Source organism: Lipotes vexillifer, unplaced genomic scaffold, assembly GCF_000442215.2.
Source record: "Lipotes vexillifer unplaced genomic scaffold, Lipotes_vexillifer_v1.1 scaffold251, whole genome shotgun sequence".
Taxonomy (NCBI): Eukaryota; Metazoa; Chordata; class Mammalia; order Artiodactyla; family Lipotidae; genus Lipotes; species Lipotes vexillifer.
Genome location: NW_006770868.1, coordinates 789,283 through 797,340, shown reverse-complemented (window position 1 = coordinate 797,340; position 8,058 = coordinate 789,283).

The following is an 8,058-nucleotide window of genomic DNA, read 5'->3' as shown; positions in this document are numbered from 1 at the left end:
CCCGTTTTCCAAGCGGGCATCTCTCCGAGAAAGCCGCCCAGGGCTCAAATCAACACCCGAGGTGGTCGAGACCCCCGGACACTGACCCAGGGGCCCTTCCCAGTCCCTCGGGGCCTCTGGCTGCCCAGATTTTTTGTGCTCCGGGCTGACGGAGAGGAGGAGGGAGGGGGGAGAAGGCGGGGGGAGGGGGAGGAGGGAAAAGAAATAAATAACGGTGCCTTATGTCAACTCTCCAAGATTTTTTTTTTCAAAGAGGTCTATTTTTAGATTCATTTAGAAAACCCAAGGTTTGCAGTGATGCTCAGAGGCTCCAGCAATAATGAAATGGCCACAGAGACGCGGAAACCAGGCAACCCATGTGTTTACACATGCTCTGAATAAACAGGAAAATAAAGGGAAGGGATGTCATGAACTTTGCACAGCCTCCAGAATAAGGTCCAGGGGATGCCACGCGTGTCTCCCGTCAACAGGCCACAGACCCCGGAAGGCCGGTGGGGAGGTCCTGCTGTCAAAACGCTTTTTCTGAACATAGCCTGGATTTGCCTCTTCGCCCCCGCACAGGGTGGGGAATTGGGGGCCCCCAGATAAAGCCAGCTGTGAAAATGGCCCTTTCAGATGCTGTTGTGGGCTCTGATAAAACTGGGGGCCGCACCAAGGCTGGTGACTCATCAGCCCCTCCCCACTTTCTTACAGACAGATTTGAACTTGAAGACGCATTGAGAGGAGCTGGCTTCATCCAGGGGGCCACTCTGTATTCCACACCTTGACCCACAAGAGCCTCGCTGGGCTCTCAGACATGACCACTCCTGCTGGAGACGCGGTCCCACAAAGCCCCCAAGCCCACCCACCTCGCTTCAAAGACCGCTTCAGCCAGGGTGGCCTCCAACTGAAGTTAACACTGTCCCCCCAAAGAGCAGTCATACCTGCCCACCTACCATGCTACCTTACCTCAAACACCTTGCAGCCACCCTAGAAGCAGGGGAGCCTTCTCCCCCACTTTCCAAAAGAGAAACCAAGGTACAGAGAAGGTAGAAGCCTTGCCTGCTGGTTTCCTTGGCAGATACTGGAGTGCAGCCTGGAAGGCCATGGAAGAGATTCTTTTCAAGGAACCCTACTGAGGAAGCCCCATCCCCTGAGGACTCTGTACCCCATCATCTGAGGCAAGAACAGGGTGACCAACCGTCCTGGTTTGCCTGGGATTGAGGTGGTTCCTGGGAGGCAGGACTTTCAGTTTTAAAACCAGGAAAGTCTTGGGCACAAATGAAACTCAGCACTCAACTTCCTTTCTCAGTGATCCACGCGGCAGGCAAACCTATAAGCCTTCATCTCTGAAGACAGCCACCATACATAGCAGTGCTCTGAATAGCAACTCCTAACTCAGCACCTACTATGTGCCAGGCCCTGAGGTAGGGTCCTCGATCAATTCCTGTCCCTTGACCCCCTGCAAAGTAATACATTGACACTGGGAGGGCTTAGCCCAGCACTGTGTGCGAGGGTAGCCACTAGCCACATGTGGCTCTTGAAATTTAATTAACAATTAAATAAAAGCTAAAAGCCCGTTCTTTGATGCATGAGCCACATTTCAAGTGCTCAAAAGCCACAGGTGGCTAGTGGCTACCAAGTTGGACAGCACAGAAGAGAACATTTCCATCACTGTAGAAAGTTCTGTAGGGCAACGGGGGCTTAGGCAACCTGAGAGGCAGGATAAACTGTAGTCTCTAGAATCAGATGCCTGGCTCTGCCATGGAGTCACTTACCCACTCTGTAAAATGGGGACACTATTAGTGCCTTCCTAAGAGTTGATGTCAGGATGTGATGCTAAGAACATGAAGGTATATGATAAAGGCTTAAAATGTATATATGTGTGTATATACATGTGTGTGTGTATAGGGCTGGATAAGATCTTCTGGAAAAACCCGCACAAAATTTTTGGCCACCCCAATACTTTAAGCCTTCCTACACTCAAGGAGTGAGTGGTCATTAAGCCCGGATTAAGACTGTTCGACCCTGCAGCCCACACCCTTCAACTCCAGGCTGCCCTTTATTAAACTCAGCTGCATCCAGGGCATGAAGCAGGCTTTTTGCAACATCTAGTCCATTTCACCATCCCACTGAGCTTGACGCTGGGAGCCGTGTTTACAGATGAGCAAACCGAGGCTCCGTGAGTTGATGTCCACACAGTCCAGATCGGAACCCAACTCTGTTTGGCCACAAAGCCCATGTTCTTGGCACCACAGCCCCTGCCTCCCAGAGGCCTCCCTGGGAGCTGAGGTCTTGGAGGCCAGAAGCGAGGCAGGAAACGAGCACGCTGGGCCCTCCTCTGCCAGACTCATTATTGGGGATAATTTTAGACTCAGTCCCACCCAGGCTCAGGCCTCAGAGGCGAGTCCCGGTCTCCACAGGTGCCGAGAGGGGGACGCCTTTTGGAACTGGGTAGAATGAGCATTAGCCACATTTTTATAGAGCCCACTCTTTGTCACAGTTAAGCATTTTTCCCTTTTAAAGCACATTAATACTATAAGGAGTGGAGCCGGGGTAGTGGCAGCTGAGTCACCTAATTTGCCCTTATGGGCTGCAGGTTTCAGCTTCTTAGTTTAGCTGCTCTTAGGTTCCTCAGACAATTTCTTTCCTCTCCCAGTGCCAGGGCAAGAAATATTTTGTCCTTTTGAACTGAACCACCCACTGTTTTTCAGTTCTCTCGAGCACTCTCCCTTTTTTTAAGGGATGCTGGCAGGGGGGGGAACTTCCGCCCACAAAATTATCCACGAAAACTCCCCAAAATAGAAGGTCTCAGCTGGGGTGGGAACATGCCAGCATATGAGGAAAAAGCAAAAGAGAAGCTGAATCAAAGCAAATAGAAGGCGTCCAGGTGGCGATGGGGAGAAAGGTCCAGGGAGACTGCAAGACATCTGGGCTGAAGGAGACCTTGAATCACGGGGGGAAGCCTTTTATTAGAATCTCTTCCCTCCAACAGCCTCCCAAATAAGAAACGCAGGTATTTCTGCTGAGACATCACTTACTGGTGCTACCCAGACGACTGATTCAACACCAGGAATATTTAAGAGGACTTGGGCAGCCTCAAGGAGAGCATTCACTGGTCCTCTCACTGTGTTTATAGCCCAAGTGTCATCCTCACCCGTTGGTCACCTTGACCGCCAACCCCTTCGTGGCTGGAAGGTAGACAGCAATTAGAATTGGTCTGGACTCCCTCGTGTCTCAAACACAGAAAGTGGGACAGACCCAGATGTATGAAAACCAGAATGGTGAGGGTTACTGATCTCTTATCACGTGACCAGTTACTGAGTACTTGCTGTGGGGCAGGTATGAACTCATTGAGTCCTCTTAATAATCCTAGGATTATCATTTTACAGAGGAGGAAACTGCAGCACAGAGAGGTTATGCAGCTTGCTCTAGGTTGCACAGCCAGTAGGTGGCAGAGATGGGATTAGAACACCAAGCACCTGACTCTAGAGCCCGGGGTTCTGACCCACCAGGCAACGCTGCCTCTCAAGTGTCAACTCAGTTGCTCCACTGGATTATAATTACCTTCAGCATAAAGTCCAGAATCCCATATGTGGTCTACTAAGACCTATCAAATTTACCCCACCCCTTCCAGCCTCATCGCTCACCTCTGACACCTTTGAACTCCAGAAGTACTCAGAGCCCCCAATCATCTGTGCCCTTCCTCGCTACAGGGCCTTCCAGCAGGCTGCCTCCTCTCTCCTCCTATCCCCGCTCTTGTCTCTTTACTTGGGTAATTCCACTGGCCTCCAGTGGGAGGAGGGCTTGCCTTGGATAGCATTTCTTTGGGGAGGTTGCAAGCTTCCTCATCTGTAAAATGGAGCCATACCAACGTCTTAGGGAGACATGAGGATGTGATGGTGTTGTGTCTAATGAAACACTAAGTGCAGTGCCTGGTATAAAGGAAGCACTCAATAATTGTACTAAAATTACTATCATCTTGCCACTACTTAACAGCAGTTATGCAAGTACCCAGATCAATCAAAGATACCATTTCAGAGATTTCCCATCCCTCTTAGAATACAATCCAGATACCTCACCATGGCTCACCTTCTTAGCCAGCCTCTAAGAAGGTCCCAGTGGTGCCCACCTGGGCATTCTTGTTCTTGTCCAGACCGTCCCACCCTGTGTAACAGCAGGACATTGCCGCAATGGCGGCGTGTGACTACTGAGGCTAGGTTATAAAAGAAGTGTGGCTTCTGCCTTTCTGTCTTGGATCACTCACTCTGGGGGCAGCCAGCTGCCAGGTTGTGAGGACACTCAAGCAGCACATTGGAGAGATCACATGGTGAGGAACTGAGGCCTCCTACCAACAGCCAAGATCTCAGATGATGCAGCCACAAGGACCAACTAAGCTGCTCCAGGCCCACAGAGATATTACATGCTTGTTCCTTTAAGCCGCTAAGTTTGGAGGGAACAGCAAACTAATACGAAGGCCTCCAAGGCCTGACCCAACCCAAGTGTCCAATCTCATCTCCCTCCCTCTCCCATTCACTCACCTGCTCCAGCCTCACGGTCCTTTCCTACCTGGTCCCGCCTCGTGGCTTTTGCGCTTCCTTAACCCTTTACCTGGAACCCTATGTCCCATGATCTCTCATGGCCGGTTTCTTTCATCTTCTTGGTCTCAGTTCAGATGTCACCCTATGAACACATTCTTCCATGACCTTCATCTCTAAAATCTGCTCCTCTGCCCTACAGCCCAACCCCGCTCCACAAATCTCAATCACAACACCTGTTGTATTTCTGTAGAGCATTCACCACTTACCACAAATAAATTACATATTCACTTGTCTATCGCATGTCTCCCCTGCCTCCCAACTAAAATATAAACTCTACAAGGGCAGGACTTTGTTTTATTCACTGCTGCCTCCTCAGCACCAAGAATGATGCCTGGCGTATGGCTGGACCTCAAAAAGCTTTGATGAGTAAATAATAGAATGTAAAGTTGTCTCATCAGTTTGTTTACTTGGTTATGACTCAGACTAGGAAAAGAGGACCATGCCTGTCTTACTTGGGGCTTGGAATGATGTCTGGAACCGGTGGGTACTCAGTAAATCATCCTATCATATGTCTACTGAGTGATGTCTCTGTGACAGGCTCCCTCCCAAGCCCTCCTTATATACCAATTCATTTGGTCCTCACGACAACTCTATAGGAGGAAGACTACTATTATCCCCATTTTGCAGGTGAGGAAACTTAGGCACAGAGACCCAAGGTCACCAAATAGTAAGGAGCAGACAGCGTGAACTTGGATAGTGGCAGGCTGGCCCCGGAGCCGTACTCCCAGGTCCTCTCAAGGTTTGTCGAATGAATGGCAGGCAGGCCTGAGTGTCTGGCCACCTTTTCAGCTGGCCGGGGAGGACCCTCACTCTGTCACATGGCCGAGGAGATGGATGAGATGCTCAGCTGGGGTTGGCAGGGAAGAAGAAACGGGGCGGTGGCTGGGTAGCTGGAGAGGCTTTCCCCGTTTCCAAGCGATGGAAAGGTTCACCTCATCCGGAAAGAACTCCCAGTTCCCTGGCTGTGGCAGGGAGCGAGGTGTCTTCCCAGCCTGGTTCATTTTAAAATACATTGTCTTGCTTTTAATAGCCTCCCTGATCTGCTCTTGGAGGTTCTCATGACTGACTCTTCCCAAAATAATACCCAGCACCGCTTTTTCCAACGCAGAAGTGCTGAATCTTGCTACCTCCCAATCAGCCGCTGGCTGCCAACCCAGAGCCCTGGTTATCCCAGGGTCCCTCAAGCCGGAATGTGACCCAACAGGGAGATTTCCGAGGCATTTGGAGAGAACCCCCGACGTTCTCTGCCAGCTCACCGGGCTGCTGACAGCGAGTTTCCAGCGAGAGCCTGCCCCTCCGCGGGGCTCCCTCCGCTGTTGAACAGGGATGTGACAAGAGGCCAGCGGCAGCCCTCGGGATGCCCCAGGCCCGCAGGGTGGGGGAAGTTTTTCCTAGAAGCTGGAGAGCTGACGTGGAGGGAGAGGGAATCAGCTTGGCTTGGCTTCCTCCTTCTGCCGGCAGAAGAAAGAGAAAGGCAGAGAGAAGGAAAGGTTTATCTCGTCTGCATTCTTCTGAGAGCTAAGCTTGAAACATTCAGGCCTTTTGTTAAAAAAAAAAGGGACTGAGGTGCATATACCTAGAATTTTTCTCCTCATATTTTAAAAATCAATAGGCCTGTCTTGTTGCTTTGTTTATTCGTTTCACAAATATTGTCACATACCTGCAATATTCTGGGCACTGGGGCTGCAGCCATGAGAAAACCAGATACAGGATGCTGTCCTCATGGGGCTTACAGTCCAGGGGGGAGACCAAGAGAGAACACATGAATACAGACGACATGGATGAGTGGTGATATATGCCAAGGAAGAAACAGAAAGTGGAGCTATGATGGGGAAAGGAGCCAGTTTTAACCAGGGTGGTCAGGGAGGGCTTCACTGAAGAGGTGACACGAGCAGAACTGAATGAAGCACGAGAACTAGCTATGCAGCTAGCTAGGGAACTCATTGAGAACAGAGGGAACAGCATGTGCAAAGGCCCTGAGGAAGTCTCCTCTATGGTAGTGAACCTGCTGTCACTGGAAATATTCATTCTTTCATACATTCAACAAGTTTTCTGGGCACCTACCTTGTCGTCCCGAACTTGCTGCTCGGGATACAGTGAGAAAACAAGACAGAGTGCATGTCTTTGGGGAACTCTCCATCCAGTGGGGGCAAGAAAGGTCAACACACATTACAAAGCAGGTTTCTAGTGCTGTGATGGGAGAGGCTTGGGGAGCCAAAAAACACATGAGAGAGCAACATAACCTAGTCACGGGGGTGGGGGTGGGGACTGTCAGGAACAGTGTCATCTAAACGGCATCAATAATAATAGTTGCTAAAATTTACTGAGGGTTTACATTTTGCCCTTTTCCAAGAGTTTGACATGTATTAACTCATCTAATCCTCATAACCTTTGAAAGAAATTCAATTTTTTTTTTCAAAGATGATGAAAGACGTTAAATGACTTACCATAGGTCACATGGCAGAAGAGCCTGGAATCATACCCTTAAAGAGACAGGACATATGATCCACTTCCCCTTCTCCCCTTCCTGCTAAAATGGAGACTTGATGGTAGGAGCTCAAGCAGCCATTTTGGGCCATGAGATAGAAACTGTGTTAATGAAGACAAATATGCCAGATGGAAGGAGCTCAGGTCCCTAAGGATCATGGCGCCCCCATATCAACCCTGGACCTCCCACCCAGGTTCTTTTGTAAGAAAAAAAAAAAAAATCTAACTTGTTGAATCTCCTGCTATTTGTGGATCTTTGGTACAACAGCTGAACTTCCTTCCTAGTCAATATGGATTTCACTTTAAGAGTCTAAAGACATCAAGTACAGAGACACTGAGTAACATGGATCAGATATGTGCTTCAGAAGATGGCCATGGGTGGGGTTAAGAGGCTCCAGAGGGACTTCCCTGATGGCCCAGTGGTAGGGAGTCCGCCTGCCAATGCAGAGGACAGGGGTTTGAGCCCTGGTCCAGGAAGCTCCCACATGCCATGGAGCAGCTAAGCCCATGCGCCAAAGCTGCTGAGCCTGAGCTCTAGAGCCCGTGAGCCACAACTACTGAAGCCCGCGTGCCTAGTGCCCGTGCTCTGCAACAAGAGAAGCCACGGAAATGAGAAGCCCGCGCACCGCGAGGAGTAGCCCCCGCTCGCCGCAACTGGACAGGGCCCACACGCAGCAACAAACACCCAACACAGCCAAAAATACATAAATAATTTCAAAAAAAAAAAGAGGCTCCAGAGCCAGCTGGCCTGGGTGCAAATCCCAGCTCTGCCTCTCCCCAGTTTTGTGACCAAGCTACTTATCTTCTCTGTACCTTGGTTTCCTCATCTACAAAATGGGAGTAATATTACCCAATGGGACAGCTGTTGTGAAGAGTTAGCACACATAAGGGTGCTTAAAATAGCACCTGGTACATATTAGGGAGCCTTAGGCTCTGTGAGTGCAGCTGTAGGAAGACACTCCTTACTTGAGTCCTTTGGGGTCTCCAGGAA